Source organism: Carettochelys insculpta, chromosome 2 (assembly GCF_033958435.1).
Source record: "Carettochelys insculpta isolate YL-2023 chromosome 2, ASM3395843v1, whole genome shotgun sequence".
NCBI lineage: Eukaryota > Metazoa > Chordata > Testudines > Carettochelyidae > Carettochelys > Carettochelys insculpta.
This window is the reverse complement of record NC_134138.1, coordinates 136,882,072-136,909,157: the sequence shown is the minus strand read 5'-3', so window position 1 is coordinate 136,909,157 and position 27,086 is coordinate 136,882,072. Positions and strand designations below refer to the sequence as shown.

Sequence of the window (27,086 nt, the reverse complement as noted above, 5' to 3'; positions counted from 1 at the left end):
ATGGTCACCGTGTGCAGCAGCCCTTAGCCCAGGGCTTCTGGCTGCTGCTGCTGCAGCGGGGGATCCATGCTGCATGCACAGGGTCTGCAACTCGTTGTCGGCTCTGTGTATCTTGTGCTGTTTAGTGCAAGTGTGTCTGGGAGGGGCCCTTTAAGGGAGCGGCTGGCTGTTGAGTCCGCCCTGTGACCCTGTCTGCAGCTGTGCCTGGCACCCTTATTTCGATGTGTGCTACTGTGGCGTGTAGACGTTCCCTCGCTGCGCCTATTTCGATGTGGTGCTGCACAACATCGATGTTGAACATCGACGTTGCCAGCCCTGGAGGACGTGTAGACGTTATTCATCGAAATAGCCTATTTCGATGTCGCCACATCGAAATAGGCTACTTCGATGTAGGCTTCACGTGTAGACGTAGCCAAATTGTGCAAGGGAGCCCTATAGTAATGATGGGCTGAAATACAACTGCTGTGAAGTCAGCAATGTCACAGACAATGAGTTCTGCAGAACCAGTATATTGCAGAACAAACCAGGTCTTAGGGGCATATCGATACAAAATCAGGAAAGTGCTGAGCAAATGCCCCATTGATTTGACTGAGGTAAGATGTGACAGGGATGCCAATCTCCTGTAATGAATGCTCATCTGCTGTCAATCCCTTAGATTTTATGTTCAGTTTTTGTGTTTTCTATCCTTTGTGTTCCTTTTCTTGTTTTGTTTCCCATCCTCATGAGCTACTCATATTTTAGCTGGACAGGGATTAAAGGGTGGGTATGTCTTGTAATATGTGACATTGGGCCATATCTTTCTGAATCAGTTGGTTAAACCATATTTGTTTCTGACAACTGGTTAATTTTACTCCAGATGGAAACATTTCAAATATCTCTTCAGAAGTCAGAAGAGCCTGCTGGGACACCTTAGCTTCATTATCCAGTATGTTCAATCTTCAATAAGGTTACCTAATCTGCCCTAGAAAACTGTTTTCTTGGGATGAATACAGTTCGTGTATTTATAAGGAAGGGGATCATTTTTTTGTGCTCAAAGTTTCACTTACAGGATTTTCAATCCTTTGCTTACAGAGAAGACTCAGTGCTTAAGTTGCCTGGAAGATATATGTTCTCTTGTGTGCCCTTTTCAGGCTGACTGTGCATAACAAGAGGTGCCTAGTGATGCTGCAAAACACATTGGGATGTTCAGACCTTAAAACAATTTATTCTGCATCTCAATTCCCTTGTGGATATTGTGGGTGCTTTGTATCCTGCAAGATCAGTGTCTTCTGCTACAAAGAAGAAGTGGTCTCAAAGGACATTAGACTTCATTGTTCTCACCTGAAGCCTGATATCTCTACTCTTCACTGATGTAGTATCTGCATACTTGTCTGAACACTGACTGCCAAAAGTAGTGTTATAGCTGTGTTGCTGTGTTGATCCCATGAGATCAGAGATCAGAAGAGCTCTGTTAAAACTTATAAACTTTTCTCTCGCCAATAGAAGCTGGTCCAACAATAAATATTACTTCACTCACCTTGTTTCCTTTAAGAGCATCCCTGAAGTGTCAAGGCATAAAATTAGAGAATGCAGTGCTAATGGAATCCTGGTTTCTTTTTTTCCTATGGAAGTAGAAACACTAATGAATTTAAAATGCCAGCTGTAAATCTTCTGTCAGGTTAATCTGATTATGAATCATCTAAAAATGGCTTCCAAATTTTAGGTTTAATTGTGCAATTGGAATGGTAAAGATGAACCTCTGCACCCATGCAAGCTCAAAAAGGTGCAATGAAGCTCCATAAATACTTTGTAGGTGATAGTTGCAAAATGTGAAAATTATTGTCTTTTATATTGTTGATGCTTATCTTACAAAAGAAAATTAAAGCTATTTTTAATTACAGGCACAGAAACTAAGTTATACCCGTTTAATTCCAAGAGATTCAAACCTGGAATCTTAGAGTTATGTGTGTCTTGAATAAAGAAAGTGTCTCTACCGAAAGAATTTTAATTACAAAAATTAGTGGACAGATAGAATTTTATGGCTTCAAGATCGAATTGCTTTCATTGCATCTCCTATGTTGGCAAAATCTCACTTGTAAATTATTTTATTAATCTCTTCTAGTGTGCACACAGAAATGTTGAGAAGTATTGTAATTACTAAGTTGTATGTTAATGTTAATAATGGTTATGAAGTATTTGGACTCTTTTTCCTATCATGAGGAAGAGATTCCATTTTAAAAAGAGGCAATCGTTTTGGAACTCAGGGTCAGGGACTAAGCTGGTCATGACTGGATTTTCCTGCCACAAGCTTACTGAGAGTTTCTTTACCTCAGAAAGGTGTATGACTCTGTGCACCACACAGATTTGTGCCCAAGGCACCAGACCTTTGCACACAGTACGGAGATCATATATGTCACCTAGCCCTAAACCTTGCATGGCTTTTCCATCCAAGAAGTGTGTGGGTGCTGTTCTTCCATCTACCCCCTGGTGTGTGGCTTTTGCATCCAAGAAATTACTTCCATCTGCATTTTCACCAGTACTGGGCCACCTTACTGCCACATCAGAAGAGGATATGGATCATCTTCACTGGGATTTCCCTGAAGTTCCTCCCCAAAAGTTTAAAATTAGGTTAAGGATTGAAAGTCCTAGGCCTCAGCTGCTCATCACCCACAGCAAAAACTTTTGTTATTTTTCCTCCTTGGGTTCTTTCTTGTTAACTTGTCTCTCCTCTGGCCAAATTGGTATTTGGGCCTAGGTTTCATGCCTTCTGCATGTAATCCCTGCACTGTTATCTAGTTATATGGTTATTATCGGAAGCTTATTATTGTGATTGTTTTATTATCATTGTTCCCATTTCCACTTGCTGTAATTTAACCCTCTTAATACAATTGTTCATTCATGTAACGTGTTTTTCTTTATTATTTACACTACAATGGGAGGGGGAACATATAGGGATTATCCAATTCTGTTGATAGATACAGGAAGAGAGGGTTGCCTACATCATCTGAAACAGGGTCTGCCTTACCTTTCCCCTTTCTACCTACATTTTCCCTTTGTTACCTTTGTCCCCTGGGTAACTGAAGGAAAAAATACAATATGACCTATTTCACTTTTCTCAATATACTTCATTCATAGCATCTGTAGCACTGGAAAGTAGACCCCTCACTTTTAATGCAAAACATTGTGATTCTTTTAACAAATGAAAGATTCATACAGCAAGGAGAAACTTCAAAATGGCCATGCTAATGGCCAAATTGGAGGATACTAATGAGGCACTGAAATGAATATGCAGCGCCTCATTAGCATGCTGCTGGCCAGGGCACTTGGAAAGTGCCACTTTCGATCATGCACGGCTCAAATATGGGGGGGTCCTTTTCAAAAGGACCCTGAAGACTTCGAAATCTCCTTATTCCTGTCAGCTGATGGGAATGAGTGGATTTCGAAGTCTGCGGGGTCCTTTTGAAAAGGACCCCCGGGTAGCCAAGCTGTGCACTATTGAAAGCAGCACTTTCAAAGTGCACTGGCCAGCAGTATGCTAATGAGGCACTGAATATTCATTTCAGCGCCTCATTAGTATCCTCCAATTTGTCCATTAGCATGGCCATTTTGAAATTTTGGCCAAGTGTTGGTCACAGCCCTACTCACACAATGAGAAAAAGAATCAAGAAGCTTGTTAAGCAGTAAAATGATTCTGCTAGTCTGGTAGCACTTTAAATGTATTTTGAATTTAATTATACTGTACGAAGTGAGCTATAAAATGGTCAGAATACAATGTAATTAGGAATACTAAATTAAACCCATTTCTAATTCACAATGATAATTAAATTATAGCAGAATCCAATGATGCTGCATTAGTAGAAGGTCACTTAACATTTTCATTATAAGACTTGTTTTTTGTGGTTTTAATTTGGTTCGAGCAAAAAAAATCTCAGCACTAAAACTTGATGTACATCTCATTGCGAATCCTAAATGAATTTCATAATGAACTTAAAAATTCTCCTTTACATAACAGAAGGAGAAATGTATACAAAATAAACCAAATTATCTTCTTTCCATGCTTAAAGTTCAGAGAGAATCTCTGCAGTAATTTCCTGTTCTTATAGGAGTGAAGAGTGTTCACTTCCCTGGGATCTGGAATAAACTCAGAGCTAGAATAGCAATGTCCCAAACCTACTCACTTTTAATGGGAACATTCTTATGTTCTATTTTTAACCCTGCATGTAGTCAACTAGTTAACTAGTAAGACCTCAGAATCTCCTAAATCATGAGTAGTTTATTACCGCTATTATTTCTGACTAGAATATCAGTGACGGTGTCTAGCAGAGATATAAGCCTGGATCTTGAACTGAAGCCAAAAAGTACATAGGGGAAGGGCACACAAATTGCTTTAAAGATGTTTTGTGCTCCAACAATCATAGGCTGGCTGCCTGCCCATCCAATACCCTGGTGAGGTCAGAGCAGCCTTTAGACCTGAATGCAGGAGTGAATCTGGCCCATAGTCTCTTTTTTCCCTTCCAATCTCATGCATTTCATGTTCAACACACGAATAACAGACATAATTCTCACTATGTCAGTTTGCATCTTTTTACATAATGGCCGCATATACACGGCCTGGGTCGTCAGCTCTGCTGTTGGCAGAGCTATGCTAAGTAGGTTTCTGGAAATTGCAAATGGCTTTCCATTTGCATACTCATGTGACTAATTAGCATAGCCACATAAGGTTCACTGACAGTAAAGAGGCCATGTAGACTAACCCCCCCCGCCCCACCTATGTCACCAGTCCCTTATGCCTGATTCATGGGTGGTTAACATGTTACTGTTCCAAGTATATCCATTTTTAAAGTACATCTTCTCTCTTAGGAGAAAGAAAGAAAGAAAGAAAGAAAGAAAGAAAGAAAGAAAGAAAAGCTGAAGGTGATGTTTAAGTAAATGTCTGTACCACCTCTGCTAACACTCATGGGCCGCGTCTACACGTGCCGGCTACTTCGAAGTAGCGGCACTGACTTCGAAATAGCTCCCATCACGGCTACATGTGTTGGGTGCTATTTCGAAGTTGACATCGACGAAAGACGGCGAGACATCGAAGTCGCCACCCCCATCAGGAGATGGGAATAGCGCCCTACTTTGAAGTTGAACGTTGAAGTAGGGAACGTGTAGTCGTTGCGCGTCCCGCAACATCGAAATAGCGGGGAACGCCATGGCGGCCATCAGCTGAGGGGTTGAGAGACGCTCTGCCCAGCCCCTGAGCTTGATGGTCGCCATGTGCAGCGGCCCCTTAAAGGTCCCCACCCCCTGCCTTCCTGTGCAGGAAGCTGAGAGAGCGTGCAGGCGGCAGCCCAGCCACGCGGACAGCCTGCACGCTCTTCTGCAGCCAGAAAAAAACCCCAGCACTGCGATGGCTGCCCCCCAGCTCCCTAAGCGCCCCCAGGGCACCCCCCCAAGGGAAGCCAGGGCTCCCAGGCTGGCAGCCAGGCCGGGAAGCTGCAGCGGGGCCCCTCATGGATGGAGGCCGAGCTTCGGGACCTGCTGGGGCTCTGGAGTGAGGAGGAGGTGCTCCAGGTAATGGGGAGAAAGAGGCGGAACGTGGATGCATTCTCTCGGCTGGCTGAGGGCCTGGCCACCCGGGATCACCCTGCTCGCACTCCGGATCATGTACGCAGTAAGTGAAGGAGCTGCGGCAGGGTTACCCCCGGGCCCCGGATGCGGCCAGCCGATCTGAGGCCGCCCCCGTCACTTGCCCCTTTTACAGGGAGCTCAGGGACATCCTGGGCCCCTGGCACACCTCCTCCCCTCCGGCCATGCTTGATACATAGGCCGAGGAGCCCCAGAAGGCCCCGGAGGTGGAGTCCGACCCGGAGGTAAGCTCCGCACCCTGAGGGGCCCCCCAGGAGCCCACCCCCGGGGCACCGGAGAAGGAGGAGGGGGAGTCCTCCTCGAGCAACGTGGGGCTGCACATCGTCATGCCCTCGAGGAGCTCCAGCTGGGTGTCCGCCCACCAGGTGTCCCCCGACCGTGGGAGCGGACCATCAGGTATGTACCCCTCCCAGTGCGCTTCCCCGGGGTTGAGGAGCGGGGGGAACAGATATGACCAGGGCCCTCCACATGCCCAGATGACCATGGCCCCAAGGACAGCAGTGGCGTGTCCCTCAGAAGAGTGCATCAGCCCCTGCCCCCGAGAACAACAGTGCCATGCCCCATCCCCAGGGCTGGGGGAGCGGAACCTCTAGGGTCCCCCGGGGGGAAGGGGTGGGACACCCATCATCAGCAGCAGCAGCAGCATCTCCCGGGGACGTGGATGGGGAACCAGCAGCAGAGGGGTGGGGAGACAAGGGCCACAGCTTGGGGCCCACACTAGCGGCTGTCTCCACTCTTCTTCGCCTGTGTTCTGCAGCTGCACCATTGGAGGGACCGGAGAGCGCCTGCGAGGTGTCAGTCATCCCGGAGAGCCCACCAGGGCCATCACTCCAGGCCAGCCCCTCGGCAGAGGACCGACCAGCCCCAGGGCGGGGACAACGGCGGAGCCAGCACCACCACCGGACGGCGACAGACCCCCAGCTGCTGGCCATCCATCGTCAGCAGCTGGAGGTCGCCGAGCAGCGGCTGCGGGTGGAGGAGCAGCGCCTCAAACTCCAAGAGTGGGCGCTGGCCTGGCGCCAGGAGGCATGGGGGGCCTTTATGCGGACATTCGAGCGCATAGCGGACTACTTGGCTGCCCATGCTGCACCAGCCTCCGCTCTGCCTGCCCTGCCCGCTCCACCTGCCGCTCCACCCGCTGTTCCATCCGCCGTCGCACCACCACCCGCCACTGAGGGTCCTTCCGCTGAGAGGGACCTGGGGCCAACTGACACCCGCCGGCCTTATCTCCCAGTCTGACCGGCCCCCAGCCAGCCCTGGCCAGGGCTGAGGCCGAGGTGCGGATCACAGCCGCCCACCCCCAGCGCTGGACATTAGGGGGTGTGGGGCCCAGGATGTGGCCCCCCCTTTGTATACATTCCCCTCAGTTTTATGTTTGTTTCTAAATAGTTTCTATTAGACCCCTGTTGTTATATTGTTGTTGTTATGGAGGCTGATACCTGCCCCCCCATGCACCTAGTTCTCCCCTTCCTTGTCTCCCCCTTTTTTTCTTTCATCTTATTGAAGTTATAATATATATGTATATGTGATATTTATTCGGCCTGTAAATAGTTAGTAAAGAGATCAGTAATAAGGAGAGTTCAACAGAGATCTGGTTTTACAAACAAATGTCTGTTTTTATTTATTTTCAGGAAAGGTGGGGGGGGTGCTTTTGGGTGCTCTGCGGTGTGGGCGTAGGGGCAGAGAGTGTTGTGGAGGATGTGGAGGGGTGCAGTGGGGGACCTGCCAGAGTTCACCCCGCAGCCTCATTGAAATGGGCCCGCAGGGCCTCCTGGACCTGGGTCCCTTCGGGGTCCACCTGGCGACTGGGGGCGGCGGGTGGCTGCTCATTGGCCCTGCCAGCCTCCACAGTCCAGCCCTGAAAGAAGGCCTCCCCCTTGCTCTCGACGAGGTTGTGGAGGGCGCTGCACGCTCCCACAACCTGGGGGATGTTGGTGAGGCCCGCATCCAGGCGGGTGAGGAGGCACCTACAGCGCCCTTTGAGGCACCCAAATGTGCACTCCAGCACCGGGTGCATGTGGTTAAGGTGCAGGTTGAAGCGCTCCTGGCTGGCTGACAGGTGGCCCGTGTAAGGGTGCATGAGCCAGGGCCGTAGGGGGTATGCCGCATCTGTGATGACTCAGAGGGGCATGGTGGTGTCCCCCAAAGGGATCTCCTTCTGGGGGATGTAGGTCCCCGCCTCCAGCCGGCGGCACAGGCCCAAATTCCAGAATACCCAGGCGTCATGGGTGCTGTCAGGCCAGCCCACAGAAATGTCCAGGAAGTGGCCTCGGCTGTCCACCAAGGCCTGGAGGACCACTGAGTGGTAGCCCTTCCTGTTTAAGTAGCGTCCTCCACTGTGCTCTGGGGCACGGATGGGGATATGGGTCCCATCCAGAGCCCCCAAGCAATTAGGAAAGCCCAGGGTGGCAAAGCCCACGATGGCGGCATCCAGGTCCCCAAGCCGCACGAGCCTGTGGAGGAGCAGGGCATTGATGGCGCGGACGACCTGCAGGGGAAGCACATGGGAGACCACCAATGAGGGGCGTGCAGGGTGTGTGTGGCCCTCCCCTGCCAGGGCTCCCCTCCCCTCCCCTCCACTCTCCCGCCAGGGCTGCCTCCCCCTCCCCCCGTGGGTCCTCTTACCTCCATGAGGACAGCCCTGATGGTGGCCTTGCTGATGCCAAACTGCTGCCCCATGGATCGGTAGCTGTCTGGAGTGGCCAGCTTCCAGACAGAGATGCCGACCCGTTTCTCCACAGTGAGGTCACGCCGCATGATGGTGTCCTGGTGCCTCAGTGCGGGGGTGAGCCACTGGCATAGCTCTAGAAATGTCTGCCAGCTCATGTGAAAGTTCTGGAGCCAGTGGTTGTTGTCCCACTCTCTGAGCACCAGCCGCTCCCACCAGTCGGTGCTGGTGGAGTAGCTCCACAGTTGGCGGCGTATGAGGCGGGCGGGGGGGCAGGGTGCTGCAGGGTTGTGGGTTGCATCCTCCTCCCCTGCGGGCAGCTCCTCCTCTGTGGCAAGGAGGTGCTCAGCTGCCTCCTGCATGGCACGGAGCAGGGCGAGCACTGCTTGTACAGGTGTGGCTGGGTGGACCTCTGGCTGCTGCTGCTGCTGCTGCTGCTGCTGCTGGGGGTCCATGAGTGTGTTGCTCGAAGTGTGTGTGCCTATGGCTCTGCAGACCGCATGCTGTGCAGGCTGTTTGTGTCTGGGAGGGGCCCTTTAAGGGAGCGGCTAGCTGTTGCCCTGGAAGTGCTAGTCCACCCTGTGACCCTGTCTGCAGCTGTTCCTGGCACCCTTATTTCAATGTGTGCCGCTTTGGCATGTAGACGCTCCCCTGCAGTGCCTACTTTGATGTGGTGCTGCCCAGCGTCGAAGTTGAATGTCGACGGCACCAGCCCTGGAGGACATGTAGACGTTATTCATCGAAATAGCCTATTTTGATGTCGCTACATTGGAATAAGCTATTTCGATGTAGCGTGCACGTGTAGACGTAGCCATGGTGGATTACAAGAACCTTAAATTCCCTTCTCATTTTATAGAAGGAGCATACTTTTAGTGATAAACTTTTAGTTCTGAGTGGTTTGGGGAATAGGCCTAATATCTCTTCAGCAATAAGGTATGGAATTGTTGTATCAAGCAACCAAGGAGCTAACAAACTTCAAAAGAACTTTATTTAAAAAAGTGAAACCTTTTTACAAAGCTGCTGCATCTTTCTGTAGCTTTTTCTGAGGCTCTAGCTAATCCCTTTTCTTCTCCTTCCTGTTTCCTGTTTCCTGTGCTTCCACACTCCCAGCAGCTAGCGCTCTCAGTTCTACTAATTACAAGCAGTATTACGTCTAAAACACCACAGGAATACACATGAAAGAGAGAAGGGTTATCACATAATGGGTCCAATGTAAAACAATTTGTAGCCAGGATACAATAAAGTTGTTGAGCAGAAATTATAAGGTACCTACAGGGGTGCTCTGAAAATGGTCAGCCTAAGCACAAAAGAGCATTCTCTGATGTTACTACAGCAGATCTGAATGAGACATGCATCGAACTCCATTCACTTAGTTTTAGCCTGAGTTAAAAGCTCTGTCAATGATCATAAAAATCTTGTGAAAATGAAATGACGTCCCAAATCATATTTGCAGTCCTCCTTCCACCTTCAACAGCTACTTTTCTCCTCCAGCAAAACCAAAGTTTCCCTCTTTTTATATATTCCACTTCTAGTTTGTGTATTGGACTTTCCCCAGCCTATCCTTTAATGTGTACTAAGGAGAAGATTCCCTTGCAACAAATTCTTCAGCATGGATCCTTTCACCCAAATCATGAATGAGCTGCAGAGAGGATTTACTTGCCCTCAGATGGGCAGCAGTAGCATGAAACATTTTGGCTGGGTCTACACGGCGTGGTTTTCCTGGCAGATCCATGTTAAGCAGCCTCAAAATTGCAAATGGCTTTTCATTAGCATGGTCCTGTGGCTCATTAGCATAGCCACGTGAGAGCTCCATCTTGGCAGAGGAGTGTACCACCAGTAAAGACGCCATGTGGAAAAAATTCAGGCAAAAGGGTCTGGCGACAGAAGGGCTTTTTGCAGGCAAGGGCATGTCCACTGCTTTACTGATGGCACCCCCCCAACCCCCGGAGAGACCAAACTCTTGAGTGGCTATGCTAATAAGCCACAGAACCATGTTAATCAGCAGGCATTTGCAATTTCGAGGCTGCTCATTAGCATGGATTTGCCAGAAAATCTGTGCCATGTAGACACAGCCTTTGACTGCTCATTGCTCACTGAAGATGCCTATAATGCCTAGGGCTGGGAAACCCCTTACTTTGTACAGAGAAAATTGCAATATAGGAAAGTCCCTGCTGGATCAGGATAGTGGGAGCTTTGTTACTCCAGTAGCCATCCAGGTTCCTGCAATGCTTTGTATCTCTGTTAACCCCAGTGATGTGTGTGAGAGGATTTAGCAAAGTTTATGTGCCTTTTGCAAAAATGAGTCCTTTGGCCTTCTGGCCATTCTGATGATAACATGCTCTTTAGACTTATGCTAAGATTGAAATCCCTATGTGTTATACGTCTGGTGACAAGCTGGATCACATAGCATGCTAAACTTAGGCTCTACTGTAATTGTTTAACTGCTTCTCGATGGAGCACCATTGCCTCTGGAAATTAAACCTGTACAATTACAACCGGAAGTCATCTTATAGAGAAGTCAGTACTTTGGGTAAATTATAACCCAACAAAGGTTTGATTTAGAAATGCATTCAAAATTTTCTGTGTCAGAAATATACTTCAAGAGATCTTCAGTTTCTAGAAAGAAGCAATCTCTAGTTCAATTATCCATATTCAACATATACTTGAAGTAATCATTGTCAGTTAAGATGCTTACTGTTTTAACATTCATTTGTAATAGCATCTCTAATTATGTTATTTTGCTGGCTTCAGCTTCTTCAGAAAATCTGTCCAATCATCCTATACGCTAAATTCTTTATACTGCTAATGATCTTTTTCATTCTTGTGTTCTTTACATCTTGGCTTAATCGCATTGACTTGTCTTGTGCTGTTCCATTGCTTAAATTTTATTGGACTACAAGTCGTACCCTTCATGCATCACATCCTTGATAAATGATTTCTAATTTGTTGAAACCCAAAGTTCCCTATGTTATGGTCTCAAGTGTTCAGCGTTACTTGTTAAAGACAGCCAGGTTTGAGACAGCAGCTTCCTTATTCTGTTTTTTATGAAGTTTTCCTCCTGCAACCAGTGTTCCCTCTAACTTTTTTTTTCCATCCACAAGCAGAATACATTTTGTTTTCTGCACAGAGATGTACAGATGTGCACCACCAATAGAAACACGTGTTACTGGCTGTGGGCATAGTGGGCACTCTCCTAATTAGCTGGGCAGCACCTGAATCTCTTCTGGTGGTCACCCAAGCAACCTGTTTACAGGGAAAACAAGTTACAATGTACAATGATAAGTAAGTGTATCATCTAAAATATATCCTAGACTTCCAAAATATTTCTCCAAGTACTATGATCACAATAACAACACCAACAACACGAAGAAGTACGATGATAAGAACAGCACCAATATCTATCTATCTATCTATCTATCTATATCTTCAAGGTCCTGGATGAGAAGAAGCTCCAGTAAGTTGACAGTTTATGGAGAAAATATGAAAGTCCCGAAAAAGCAAATAAAATAGTGAAGTTGAAACACTTTGAAAAGTTTCAGGACACGACAGAAGCCCTTGCTGCATCCTCAGCTTTGATAGAGGGCAAGCTCAGCAAGAACTTGAAGAAAAATTTAAAGAAGGTAGTGGCAAAAGATGCCCATGAACAGTTGGCCATAGCAGATGCCAAACTTGGAGGTGTCATAAAGGACAAGCTGAATTTAAGTTGTATTCATAGCCCAATGGTTACGGAACTGATGAGAGGAATTCGCTCTCAAATTGAGCGGCTTATCACTGGCCTTCCGTCACGGGAATTGGCAGCCATTTATTTAGGATTGACACATAGCCTTTCCCGGTACAAGCTGATATTCAGCCCAGACAAAGTAGATACTATGATTGTCCAAGCAACATCCCTGCTTGATGATCTGAATAAGGAGTTGAATAACTATATAATGTGCTTCAGGGAATGGTATGGCTGGCTGGCACTTCCCTGAATTAGGCAAAATCATCACAGATAACCTAACGTACTGTAAATGTGTGCGGAAAGTGGGAGACAGAAAAAACTTTTCATCTTCTGACCTCTCAGAAGTGCTGCCAGAGGAGATTGAGGTTGGTGTGAAGGCTGCTGCAGAGGTCTCCATGGGGACAGAAGCATCAGAAGAAGATATAAACAATATACTGCACCTTTGTAACCAAGTGATAGAGATCTCAGAGTATCGAACACAGCTGTATGATTATCTCAAGAGCAGAATGATGGCCATTGCACCTAGCCTCACTGTTACGGTCAGGGAATTAGTTGGAGCAAGGCTTATTGCTCATGCAGGTTCCCTTTGAATGTGGCAAAACACCCAGCTTCCACTGTTCAGATTTTGGGGCTAAGAAAGCTGTCTTTAGAGCCCTGAAGACTAAGCAGGACATGCCCAAGTTCAGTCTGATTTATCACGCTTCCCTTGTGGGACAGATGACTTCAAAAAACAAAGAAAAGATCTCTTGAATGCTAGCAGCTAAAACTGCATTGACTATTTGTTACGATGCCCTTGGAGAGGACTCCAGTGCTGAAATGAGAGCTGAGAACAGATTAAAAGTGGAGACTAGACTCAGACATTTAGAAGAGAAAGGGATAAGAAGAACGAGTGGCACAGGAGAGGCCTTGGCCAGGTCAGACAAATATCAGCACAAGAGCAAAGTGAAAACATATGACCCCTCTGGTGATTCTGCACTCCCTGCTGTTCCAAAGAAACGTAAAATTGAAGAGGTGGAAGAAGGGGAGCCAGAGGTTACAGTGAAAGTAAAGAAGATCAAAACAGAGGTTATAGAAGAGGCAGATATAGAGGCAGATGAGCCGATCAAAAAGAAGAAAAAGAAAAAGGAAAAAAAAACAAAGAGCTGAGGAAGAGGCAGCTTTTGCTGAACAGCCATCCACTAGCACAACAGTGGAGAGTGCAGAGAAAAATAAGAAAAAGAAGAAAATCAAGGTAGAACAAGAGGACTAGTGGGGGGAGAAACAGTTCATTTGGAAACTTCAACTGAGAATATATTCCATAAAATACTGGTTCAAACACCATAACTTCCCTCCATAATAGGAGAGGGCAGGTGGAAGATGAGTTTAATAAGTACAGACCATCTCTTCCTCAGAACAAAATACTTAAGTTTTGCATAGGTGGGTCACTGCCTTAATGAAATTTCTTTAAAGCAGAAAGCAGAAGAGCGGGAGCAGATGCTGCAGCACTGCCAGCAGGAGGGGAAGGAGCTGCTCCAGCGGAACCAGGAGCTGCAGAAGTGCCTGTCCAAGGAGATTCAGAGGTTACGGACCTTCATTGCCTCTCAGGGCACAGGGGATGGGGCAGTGCTGAACCACGAGAGGAGCTCTTGTGAGCTAGAGGTGCTGTTCCACGTGAAAGAGAACGAACTCCAATACCTGAAGGAAGAGGTTCAGTGTCTTCAGGATGAGCTGCAGATGATGTGACAGGATAAGAGATTTGCCTCAGAGATGTCTATGTGGAGCTGAACAACATCCAGCTGCGCTCAGAGCAGGAGATTGAGCAGCTGAAGGAGCACCTGCACCTGGCCTTGGCAAAGCTGCAGGAGGAGACATTGCGCAACAGCATCAGCGAGTAGAGGGTTGTTTTGCTCCATTCCTCACTTGTGGGAAGGGTGTGGCTGCATCCCATCCATTAATACCTCCCTTGAGGAAACCAGCTCTCACCAATCCCCATCCCACACACCTGCATATCTGAGCACATCGTTTAGACTGGCTCCTACATGCACCTTCTTCAGGATTTTCAATGCGAAAAGATCTATTTTCTAGCTACGTTACTTTTTTTTTTGGTTTGGTTTTTGTGGGTCGGGAACATTTTAAATCTACGATATCTTTTTTTACATATAGATAGATAGATAGATAGATAGATAGATATAGCTATAGATATATATCTACAGATCGATCGATAGATAGATATTGGTGCTGTTCTTATGATCGTACTACTTCATGTTGTTGATATATTCCCCATCAATAAAGTGGTATAAGACTTTTGATCTACAACATATAATAAAGAATTTCCCATGGTTGACATTTATTGATTATTTGTAAAATAATAATTACACACAGCACTGAAATCATAATAAAAAGGAAAGAAATAAATCTACTTAAAAATCTATCTTCAGCCTCCAAAATGTCTTTACCTCGTTTATAGCACTAGCTCAAAGAAACCAACTTTTCAGCATCTCGTGAAGGTGAGGAAATGCAATCTTTGCCAAACCAAGGATGGAAACACCTCAAGGCTGAGAGGCCACAACTGAAAACATTCTACTGCCTGTCTCTTATATCAGCTTCATACTTAGGGCTCTTACCAAGAGCCTTCCTAAAGCCTTTGGGTCAGATATTGCCTTTCTGTGTAGCACCTAATAAAATGAAATCCTTCCCTATGTCTAGAAATATTAGGCACTATGGTAATACAAAAAATAATTATTAATATTAAAAGTTGGTCTGGTGGCATGGTAGCTTCTAATACAGATTATTTTCAAATTATGAAAGAAATTTTTGATTGCTTGTGAATTTATTTAAACATAGCACTGAGAAGCCACAGTTGGGGAGCTGTAGAAACACAAAACAAATAGGCCATGCCCCAAGAAGCAGTTCTGATAAACCATTGTGTTTTCTTCTGAATGGTCACATCTGATACACAATTCAGAATGGTAGTTATGGGGCATACCAAGTTAGGATAGAATCTAGACACTAAAAGGTGCACTACCATTAAGTGATGCATCTGTAGAAATCAAGCTTAGGTTTGTAGGTGTGTTTGCTATGCCACACTGTTTGTACACACCACAGCACTCTAAGGGTGCGTCTACACTGGCAAGTACATCTGAAATCCAGATTGGAAGACTATTTTTAAGGAACTTGCAGAGCATCTACACTCACATGAAGGTCTTTTGAAATTAACTTCCCCTGTTCTTTCGAAGTCAGTCCTCCGTTCGTGGGTGGGAAAAGCACCCACCTTCGAAAGAGAGCAAGTGTAGATGCTCTGCAGCCCGCTGTTTTGAAAAAGAGTTCTCCATGGCAGCAATCAGCTGGCAGGTGAAGGCACCGCTCACGGCACAGACAGAGCTCTATGGCTCCAGTGTCCAGCTGTGCATAAGGACACAGCAGCAACACCCTGGGCAAAGCCTTAGATCCACCAGCATGATGGCCAGCAGCTGAGACTCCCACACACCACAGGGGCCATCCAGGGACTGGGGGAGCCTGTCCCTCAAGAGCCAGATCCCCTCTTGGACCAGTGCAGAACTGCAGGACCTCCTCGCCCTGTGGGAAGACAAGGAGGTCCTGCACCAGACAGTGGTCCAGCGCTGGAAGGCAGCAGCATTCGAACGCTTGGCCAAGGGCCTCATCGGCCACAGTCACCCCACTCAGACCCTGGACCAGGTGAGGTCCAAAGTCAAGGAGCTCTGGCAGGGCTACTGCCGGGCTCAGGACACAGCCACACAGTTGGGGCAGTGCCCACCAGCTGCCCCTCCTTTAAGGAGCTTGACCACATCCTTTGGCTCAAGGAGGCGGAACCCCCGGCCATGCTCTTGGACACAGCTGGCCCCCCCTGTGGAGCTGGAGCTGGAGGGTGAGGACCGCCCCAGAACACTGGCCAGCCACAGGCATCCACCATTGATCCTGGCCAACAGCCATGATAAGGGCTCAAGAGAGGGGGCCCTCGTCATCAATGTCCCCTCCCGCCCATCCAAACTGGCCCCATATGTCCGCACCTTCCCTGAGTTTCTAGAGGGACCCACAGGTATGTACCATGCAAGCCAGTGGCTGCAGGGCTGGGGAAGGGGGCACACAATCCCACCTGGGGTGGCCACAGTCCACCCACAGGGATATCAGCCCCAGGACACAGGCAGGCCAGATGGCCCCACCACCCCAGCCTCAGAGGGCTAACGTGTGGCCCTCAGCACCTTGCAGCCCAGACAGCACCATGACCCGCCAGCCTGTGGAGGGAAGGAGACTGGCAGAGGGGAGCTAGTGCTCCCAAAACCCAGAGGGGGAACCCTGGATGCAGTCCCTGCAGGGCTCCCAGGATGGGGTGGGGGTGAGGTGGGGGTTCAAGGGGTCCCTCACTGGGACTATTGGCCCGTTCCTCTCCCCTCTTGTCTCCACAACTCCAGCAGCTGGCAGCTGGACTGGCCCCACAACAGGCCTGGGAAGCCCCATGACAGAAGGTGAGGGGGAGCCAGTCAGGCCCCAGACGGGGACAGCGCAGGCTGCCTCAGGTCCCTCCACTGGTACCACCTGGCCGGAGACGTGGAGGTGGCAGATGCAGCCCATATGGCCGCCCTGAGGGAGCTGACAGGCTTCATACAGTAGTGGCTCACCATGGAGCAGCAGGCATGGGACTGGGTGGCGGCCAACCTAGACGCCCTCACCCAGGCTGTGGTCGACCATCTGGTCTCAGCCGCCACCTCATCATGGGCCACTCCTTCACCCAGCTCCTCCATCATCCCCCCACTGCACAAAAGTTAATGTTTGTTGCTAGCAAACAAATCTCTCCATCATTATTTTATTTAAAATTATTTATATTGTGTATCATCCATCATAGATCATCAAGCTTTCAAATGGAACCAGCAAGGAAAATACAAAACAGGAAGAACTTGGACAAGATGAGGAAGATCTACTGAGACTGAAAGATAACTAGGGTTCTCCAGGAGTCAGCTAGAAGTTTTGTCTCAAGACACAGTAAGTGGAGGAGCAGACTTGTAAGTAACTTATGCTCCACCTGAGCTGTGTCTACACGTGCACGCTACTTCGAAGTAGCGGCACCAACTTCGAAATAGCGCCCGTCGCGGCTACACGCGTCGGGCGCTATTTCGAAGTTAACTTCGACGTTAGGCGGCGAGACGTCGAAGTCACTAACCTCATGAGGGGATCGGAATAGCGCCCTACTTCGACGTTCAACGTCGAAGTAGGGACCGTGTAGACGATCCGCGTCCCGCAACGTCGAAATTGCTGGGTCCTCCATGGCGGCCATCAGCTGGGGGGTTGAGAGATGCTCTCTCTCCAGCCCCTGCAGGGCTCTATGGTCACCGTGGGCAGCAGCCCTTAGCCCAGGGCTTCTGGCTGCTTCTGCGGCAGCTGGGGATCTATGCTGCAGGCACAGGGTCTGCAACCAGTTGTCAGCTCTGTGGATCTTGTGTTGTTTAGTGCAACTGTGTCTGGGAGGGGCCCTTTAAGGGAGCGGCTTGCTGTTGCGTCCTCCCTGTGACCCTGTCTGCAGCTGTGCCTGGCACCCTTATTGCTATGTGTGCTACTTTGGCGTGTAGACGTGCCCTCGCAGCGCCTATTTCGATGTGGTGCCGCGGAACGTCGAAGTTGAACATCGACGTTGCCAGCCCTGGAGGACGTGTAGATGTTATTCATCGAAATAGCCTATTTCGATGTTGGCTTCACGTGTAGATGTAGCCCTGGAGTACAAGGATTTAAAGAAGAAGTGTCTAGTGCTTCACACAGCTAGTTTGATAGTACCTGCTCAAAGAGGCCTTAAAACCAAATAGACAGACAGGGAGAGGAGATGGGAAACTGAGGCACAGAGACACATGGTTTCCACTGACTCTCATAGGAAGTTGGTTGCTCCAAACACCCTGCTTATTAGAATGCTTCTTATTTTACAGCAGCAAGTTGTTAATGTTCTTTTCTTTTTTGTTTTAATTTACTGATTAACAATTATGATGCAAGCGAGGCATACCAGCTGAATGACAGACGTAGACGTTAGTGGAAAATATCAATACAGCAAAGCTAGTAAAGTGTCAGATATTTACAAAATGTTTTTAAAAAGAGCATATGTAAAAATACATGCATATAATTTGTATTAAACAAATCATATGTTGATATAAATATTTTATATTTTACATTCTATAAATACAAATATCACCTGATGAAAAGGAAAAAAAACGTTTAAAATAGTATTGTCTCTGAATTTTTGTAATACACTGTGCTTCAATTTTTAATGTTTTTAAATAAAAAGTTGTTTTGATTTAGACTGTTTGAAATCTTCAGAGCTTTTCATCTCTATCTCTTTTCCTTTCCTTTCCTCCTTTGTTTCCCCTACTGAATTGGGAATAGAAACCAAAGCAAAGATTTAAAAAAAATAAAATGGAAAATTAAATGAAAAAAATCTGAAGTTACGAATCGTAGAAAATTGATAAGGCGATCAAAGGGACAGAAGGAGAAATATGTGTCTAGAGCTGTGTCTACACGTGCACGCTACTTCGAAGTAGCGGCACTAACTTCGACGTTAGGTGGCGAGACGTCGAAGTCGCTAACCTCATGATGGGATCGGAATAGCGCCCTACTTCGATGTTCAACGTCGAAGTAGGGACCGTGTAGACGATCCGTGTCCCGCAACGTCGAAATTGCTGGGTCCTCCATGGCGGCCATCAGCTGGGGGGTTGAGAGATGCTCTCTCTCCAGCCCCTGTGGGGCTCTATGGTCACCGTGGGCAGCAGCCCTTAGCCCAGGGCTTCTGGCTGCTGCTGCGGCAGCTGGGGATCCATGCTGTAGGCACAGGGTCTGCAACCAGTTGTAGGCTCTGTGTATCTTGTGTTGTATAGTGCAACTGTGTCTGGGAGGGGCCCTTTAAGGGAGCAGCTTGCTGTTGAGTCTGCCCTGTGACCCTGTCTGCAGCTGTGCCTGGCACCCTTATTGTGATGTGTGCTACTTTGGTGTGTAGACGTTCCCTCGCAGCGCCTATTTCGATGTGGTGCCGCGCAATGTCGAAGTTGAACATCGACATTGCCAGCCCTGTAGGACGTGTAGACGTTATTCATCGAAATAGCCTATTTCGATGTAGGCTTCACGTGTAGACGTAGTCTAGGACAATTAAGAATAATAAATAAAAACTTTAAAGTATATTAGAAACAAAAAATCCTAGTTATAGTTTTGATCCCATAATGAATGGAAATGGTAGAATTATCAAAAACATTTCAGAAAAGGCAGAAAAGTATAATAAATACTTTTCTCTATTTAGGAAAAATAAATAAATTTATTTCTTTATTTCTTTATTCATTTTTTCCAAAATAGAGAAAAGTATTTATTATTGCAATGGAAAAAAACTATATATATATATATATATATATATATATATATATAAGTTCCAGAAAAGGCAGAAAAGTGTAATAAATACTTTTCTCTATTTAGGAAAAATGAATATATATATAATTTATATATACATTTATTTATTTATTCATTTTTCCTAAATAGAGAAAAGTATTTATTACACTTTTTTGCCTTTTCTGAAATATATATATATATATATATATATATATATATATATAATTTTTTCCATTGCAATAGTGTCTAAGAGGACATTAAAAAAAGAATTAGTTCAATTAGTTCAATCTAATAGATCTAGATAACTTACTCAGTATGACTCAGATCTGAGGCAATTAGTGGCTTGTCTGATATTGATCCCTGACAAGATAAAAGAAGGTTAAGGGTTGATTTAATTATACTGTATAAATATTTACATAGGGAAAAGTATTTAACAATGAGCTTTTCAGTCTAGCAGGGAAAAGCATAACGTATCCAATGGCTAGAAGTTATGCTAGTTTCTTTGGTACTTGGAATCTCTGAATTAATAAATTTTTAAAGTATTCAAATCAAAACTATTTTAACTTTGCTTCCATATAAACTTGAAAACAAATTGGAAGGTATAAACATGTACCAAGAAAACTTTCATATTATTCAAAAAATTATTTTTGATCTACCTCTGCAGAAATACATAATTAAATAAATAAATAAATAGATGAAAAAACATTAACCAGTTTTACTACCATGTTCTTGCTTTTGAATGTAGGAGGAAAATGAACACCTATATTATTCAAACCAGATGGTACTAATTTGTACTTTCCATGGGTTTAATAACTCTATTGTAAAACAATTGATTTTTTTACATCCACTGTTGGTTCTTCTTCTATATGAGATTGTGGCATGATGAATAGAACAGACATTTCCTTTGTTTGACATACATTATTCATCCCTGAGTATGATCATCTTTAATGTTAGTTGTCGATCCTCAGGTAGCTGATAAGGCCTAATTTTGTACAATAAGCTCTATTACAGTGCAGAAATATGTTTCTGTACAACAGGAGACTGTTGACCATGACTGTAAACCAGTCTCTCCTTACTTCTTGCAATTCTTTACCTTTTTCCTCCTTGGCTTCTCAACAGGCAAGTTCAAAACACAGGGGACCATCGTGTCTTAGTTGTCTCCATTTTGAGTGATCCTGTGCAAGTGTTTCCCAAGCATCCATTTCACTTATTTACGATGTCTTTCAGCAAGTCCCTTTAATGCTTCTGTTGGCCTTCTACCTTATAGTACCCTTCTTTCAGCTGAGAGAACAGGGCCTGTTTTGGGAGGCAATAGTCTGGCAACCAGATAATGCGACTAGTCCAGTAGAATCTCTGATGGATAATCATTGTCTCAATAATGGTGATCTTTGCTTCTTTCAGAATATTAATTTTGGTGTAGTTGTCTTTCCATTTCATCTTTAAGATCTTGCAGAGGCAGCATTGGTGATTCCTCTCATGGACTTTTAAGTCATGTCCATGGTTTGTGCAGGTTTCAGAACCATATAACAATATTGGTAGAATAATGGCTTGATAAACACAAAGTTTGATGTTGTTTGAATGCCATGATCTTCAAAAAAACACGTGTAAACATTGGCAAACACATTCAGGATAGTGTGAAGATGTTTCTCGGAGCCGGCAAAAACTGCATTGTCATCGGCAGACTGAAGTTCCGCAATAGATGTGCTGGAAATCTTACTTTTAAGTTTCAGCCTGCTAAGCCTGAACAGATTTCCATCCACTCTATAAGGCTGCATCTACACTTAAAAGTACATTCAGAAAATCCAGCCCTCTTTCAAAATAGCATGCAGAACATCTACACACGAAACATGCCCTCTCGAAAGCAAATTGAAGAACATGGTGATGTTCTCAAAAGCTTTCCTCTGCTCCCATAACAGGATGAGTGCCATAGGGAGAGTGCCTCCTTTCACAAGGAAACGTGTAGAGCTTCACTGACCACTCTTTTGGAAGAGTGTAGATGCTCTGCGGACACTCTTTCAGTGCCTCCATGACACTGTCCAGCTGGCATGCAGAGATGCCCTGGCTGTAAGCAACAGGGCTCTCCGGTAGCTGTAGCAGGGTTATACCTAGGCCCAGGACTCTACCAGCTGCTCAGGGGCAGGTCCCATGACCCCTGCCTCCTGGTGCCCAGGTACAGCTCCCCTTACCATTCCTCCTGAACACTAGGGCAGATGAGCTGTACCCTGGGGATGAGGAGGAGCCCAGACCTGAGGACCTCCACATACACCTGGATCTGATAGCCACCACTGAGGTCTCCAGAAATGAGGCAGTCCTGATGACTTTGCTCCTACCCTGGCCATAGAGCTGGGTGATGGGCAGACATGCATTGCCAGACCTTGGGAAGTGACCTTCTGGTAAGTACCCTGCAGGGCACACACCCTGGCCCCTGGGGAAGGGGCACCACATCCAGCTGTGGGCCACTCATACATCCAGCACACCCAGGCTGGACACAGCACAGGTGGCCATGGTTTCCAGAATGCTCCAATGGCCACCTCCGGTGACATCCAGCACCTGCATCTCTGGACAGCACATCAAACTGCACATGCAGGGAGGTGAGAGGCAGGGATGGGCAGTGGCTGTGAGATCAGACCCACTGAAGCAGGTTTGAAGGTGTGGAAGGGGAACAAGCAGAGACAAAGGGGACAACTGCATAGCAGCCGGACATTTCAAAGGGGCCTGGAGTTCTGGCTGCTACCACTACCATAGTAAGAGTGAGAATGAGAATGCCTCCAGGAAATCGGCATATATTCAAGCCAAGCAGAAGGTATAAGTCAAATTATGGTAAATGAAAGAGGACTGGTGGAAATATCAAACAGTTAAACTCCAAGATGCATCTGTTGGACACAATCTTAAAACATTCTACAACAGGCTGAAGGCAGTCTACGGGTTATGCATTGCTGGCTGTACACCAGTGCGCTCTGATGATAGCCTCACTTTGATCATAGATAATGATAAAATCCTTGACCACTGGGCTTACCTTTTTCAGCAAGCATTGAACCAGACCTTAACTTTTGATAGCCGTGTTCTTGAAGAGATTCCTCAGTGGGCTTATGATTTACAGCTGATCATATCACCAACTCTTGATGAGGTGTAAAAAGCTGTTAACCAGATGAAATCTGGAAGGCACCTGGCAGTGATGCAATTCCATCAGAAATTTATAAAACTGCTGGTGTCCAGTTGATGTACCGCCTCACCCATTTATTTAGTGCTATCTGAGTGAAGAAGCTAGTCCCTCAGGACTTCAGAGATCCCATGGTTGTACACTTGTACAAGGGTAAAGGTGACCATGAGTGTTGTGATGAACACTGGGGCATCTCTCTCTGCTGTCTATAGCTGGTAAGATCCCAGCCCACATCCTTTACAACTGGTTTTCACAATGTGTTCAAAAATGGCATAATTTCTGAAAGCCAGTGAGGATTTCATGTTGGTTGAGACACTGCTGATATGATACTTGCAACCAGACAGATACAAGAGAAATGTAGAGAGCAACATCAAGACCTCTGTGTGATTTTCATCGACTTGATCAAGGTATTTGACACAGTCAACAGAAATGGGCTCTGGAAAATATTTGGGTCAATTGGCTGTTCTGAAAAAATGTATCTATATTGTTCAGTCTTTTTCATGATGGCATGTGTGGTCATGTCCTTAACAATGTAGAGGTATCATTACCGTTTGAAATATCAAATGGTACAAAGCAAGGATGAGTCCTTGCTCCTCTCCTGTTCAACATCCACTTTTCAATGATGCTGTTAGTTGCTTTTAGGGACTGCACATTGTGCATAGCTATACAATCCTGAACATATGGTAGTATTTTCAATCTCCTGAGACTTCAGGATAGCACTAAAGTGGTTACTACAAATGTCCATGACCTTATCTAGGCTGATGGCTGCATTGTTGATTCATTCAGTGGAGGATGTGCAGAAGCTTTTTGGTCATTTTGTTACTTACGCTCACTGCTGTGGACTCACAGTGAGCCTCAAGAAGACAAAAGTTATGTCTCAGCTGGTTTGGAAAAAACCCAGCACTCCTGTGATTACTGCTGCTGGTACTGTCCTTAAGGATGTTGACATGTTCTGATACATCAGAAGTGTACTGTCCTCCAGCGTAAACATGGATCATGATGTATCTGCTCAATTAGCCAAAGCCTGTGCTGCCTTTGGAAAAATGACCAAACACCTATGGAATTATCATGGTATTAAACTCCACACCAAGGTAGCAGTTTAACAAACAGTTGTCCTGAATATTCTGCTGCATGGCTCGGACACATGGACAATATATCCTGAAACTTGATCATTTCCATATGCATTGTCTGAGGAAGATTGTCCATGTGAATTGGTGGGACAAAACTCCTAACATGGAGGTTTTTAAGCTGTGTGGTGTCATGGACATGTAAGCAATGCTTATGAACAGACAATTTCACTGGATTGGTCACATTATGAGGGTGGATGACACATTGATACCAAAGATGGTCTTCTATGGCGAGCTTGCTCATGGAAACTGTCCTATGAGTCGTCAGTGTAAGCACTATAAAGATACCTTAAAGGCCAATGTGAACTCATCTGGCATATCTCCAAATGATCTGGAAAGTCTAGTTCAGGACAGATTGTTTTGGAAATAAAGTACCGTTCAGGCTCTTAATTGCTTTGACAGTAAGCATACCCAGGAAAAGTATAGGATCTGAAAAGAATGTATGATGCTTGCAGTTTGCAGGTTTTTTTATGTGACTTCTGTAATTGGATCTGCTGATCAAGGATTAGTTTAGTTGCTCACCAATGGCATCATAGAAGATGAGATTCATGGATCAATGGCTCAGTGGCTTTGTCCAATAACAGTGTCAGCAGCCAGGAGCTTTGAGCCCCTTTGAAATGACACAGGATTATCACTCTGCCACTCAGTGTGGCTTCTGAAGGCTGGTGGTCGTGTGGAGGGCATCCTCCTCCTCCGGGTGGTACTAAGGGCTGACTATCCTTATCCTCATCCATTTCATCCAAGGTTCCACACCTGCTAGGGGTGTGAAGTCATACCCCCCACCTTTCCTTGCGCCCACAGTGGCTGTTAGTCCCATTGCATGAGACATGCCAAGTGGTGAGAACGTTGCAAAGCTGAAATTGCAATAAGGCCAGATCAGAAAAGCAGCAATGCAGAGCTGACTTCATTATCTACATGTGTCCTACACACTGCACTATTATAGACAAGACCTAAGAATTTTAGATTCAAAGGCTGATTTAGTTGTACTTTATCATCCTGAGTAGGATCTAACTCTAAGTCTATGTCTACACTAGAAGGCTACTTCAAAGTAGCGTATTTCGAAACAGCAGCATCGAAATACTTTACTTTGGTGTGTATTATCTACACACTCACCAGGTCCAGCGCCATCGATGTGCAACGTCAAAAGAGTAACATGGTACTTCGAAAGGGGCCACCCCAGACATGGAAAGGGAGAGTCTACATACAGAGGCAGCTGCTTTTGAAATAAGGGGCCAGGAAATTCTGTGGATGGGGTCACAGGGCGGAGTAGCCCTTCCAGGACAACAGCAAGTCACTCCTTTAAAGGACCCTCCCAAACACACTCGGCCTGCACAGTACAAGTCCCGCAGAGGTACCACTAGCCTTGCAGACCCAATGCCCACAGACATGGATGAACAGCAGCAGCAGCTGGAAACCCTTCCAGCCATCACCTGTGGAGCAGGCACTCTGCTAGATGCTGCACAGGTGGCCACCCAGCAGCTCCAAGCAGGGGTGCCCTCCCTGGGGGCAGAAGGGGATGCTCCAGACTATGGGGACCTCCTGGTCCCCCACCGCCAGGTGCTCCACTGGCTCTTGAACTACCCCACCAGCTCAGAGTGGTGGGACCATCTAATCATGGGAGAGTGGGACAATGACCAGGGGCTTTGGAATTTCTGCTTGTGGCAGCAGACCTTTATGAAGCTGTGCCAGTGGCTGACTGCCCCCTACCCCCCGCCCAAGTCACCAGGACACGCGCATGTGGCACACTTTCACTGTCAAGATGAAGGTTGGATTGCTGCATGGAAGCTGGCCAATCCAGACAGGTACCGCTCCGTGGGCCACCAATTTGGTGTGTGCAAGGCCACAGTTGGGGCTGTCATGATGGAGGTAAGGTGGTCTGGGCACACACCTACTAGGGGGTGGTGGCCTGGGGTGGGGCACCTGGGGTGGGGGTGCCCAGGGAAGGGGGTGCTGACAGGTGCCCATGGAGGGGGTGCCCAAGATGGGAAAGACTGGGGTGCCCTGCACACTCTCATGAGTGACTATGTCCCCTGCCACAGGTGGTCCGTGCACTTAGCACTCTGTTGCTCCAAGCAGGTCATCCTCACTAGGGACCTGGACACAGACATTGAGGGCTTTGCTGGCATGGGGCTCCTGAACTGCTTCAGGATGCTGGACAGGGCCCATATCCCAACCCCCGCCCTGGACCACACTGAAGGACAATATGTAAACCAGAAGGGCTACCACTTTGTGGTCCTGCAGGCCATGGTGTACAGCCAGGGCCAGTTCCAGGACATATACATGGGCTGGCCCAGTGACACCCACAATGCCTATGTGTTCCAGAACTCGGGACTGTGCCACTGGCTAAAGGCGGGGACCTACACCCCCAGAGGGAGATGCTAGTAGGGAACACCACTGTGCCCCTCTGCCATGTGGCAAATGTGGCCTACTGGCTCCAGCCTTGGCTCATGCATCCCTACATTGGCCACCTCAATGCCAGCCAGGAGCAGTTCCTTGTCCAGCTCAACCATGCATGACATGTGATTGAACACAATTTTGGGTGCCTCAAGGGCTGGTGGTGCTGCCTCCTGACCTGGCTGGACATGGGACTTCCAAACATCCCCTGGGTTGTGGGTGCCTGCTGCATGCTCCACAATCTGCTGGAAAGCAAGGGGGAGGCCTTTATGCAGGGTGGGTGGCTGAGGCCAGCACAGGCTACCCCCAGCCACTGCCTGCCCCTAGCCACCAGGCCCACCAGGAGTGGGACCAGGCATGGGAGGCCTTGTGGCAATATTTTAATCAGGGGGCCCAGTAAGTGCCATGCTGGCCATCCCTGGCAGGTGTCCTGTACACTATCCCCCCCACCCACTCACTGCCCCTCCCCATAAGCACATGATACACAGTGGTTTGGGAAAAAAATATGTTGGTAACAATGTGAATTGGTTACTTATGATTTTGGAAAGCACTCATCACAACTAATATACATGAGGGGGGATAACTATATACATGGGGGCATGTGGATGGCCTGGCCGTTGGCCCATCACTCCAGCGTAGGGATAGATGGGTGAGACCCTGCCAGGTCTGGGTTGCAGGACCCACCTTCTGGGGTCCCCGGAGAGGCTGGCTGGAATCTGGAAAGACTAGGAAGCATGGCTGGGGCAGGTCCTCAGACTGGCGATAAGCCCCAGCAGGGTCCTGCCCTGGGGGGCTGGCAGGTGAGGCAGCAGGGGGCAGAAGGGGAGGCTGTAAGGGTGGCAGATGGGCCACCAACTCCTAGAAGGAGGTGGCCAGTGTGTTGAATGTTGCCACGAAGGCCCCCCCAGGCCTCCTGGCACCAGGCAGCCTCTCCCTCCTCCATACAAATGCATCACTATGTGATCTCCATCTGGCACTGGAAGGTGGCAAAGACATGGAAGTCGATGGCTACTCATGCCTTGCTCTGGAGGGGGTAGGCTGGTCCTGGTGCTGGTG

General features: G+C 47.1%; 1 pseudogene; it reads left to right on the top strand.

Moving 5' to 3' along the window:
* Positions 1–476: 476 nt before the first annotated feature.
* On the top strand, positions 477–13,281 carry LOC142008288 (nucleolar protein 58 pseudogene; annotated as a pseudogene).
* Positions 13,282–27,086: the final 13,805 nt, after the last annotated feature.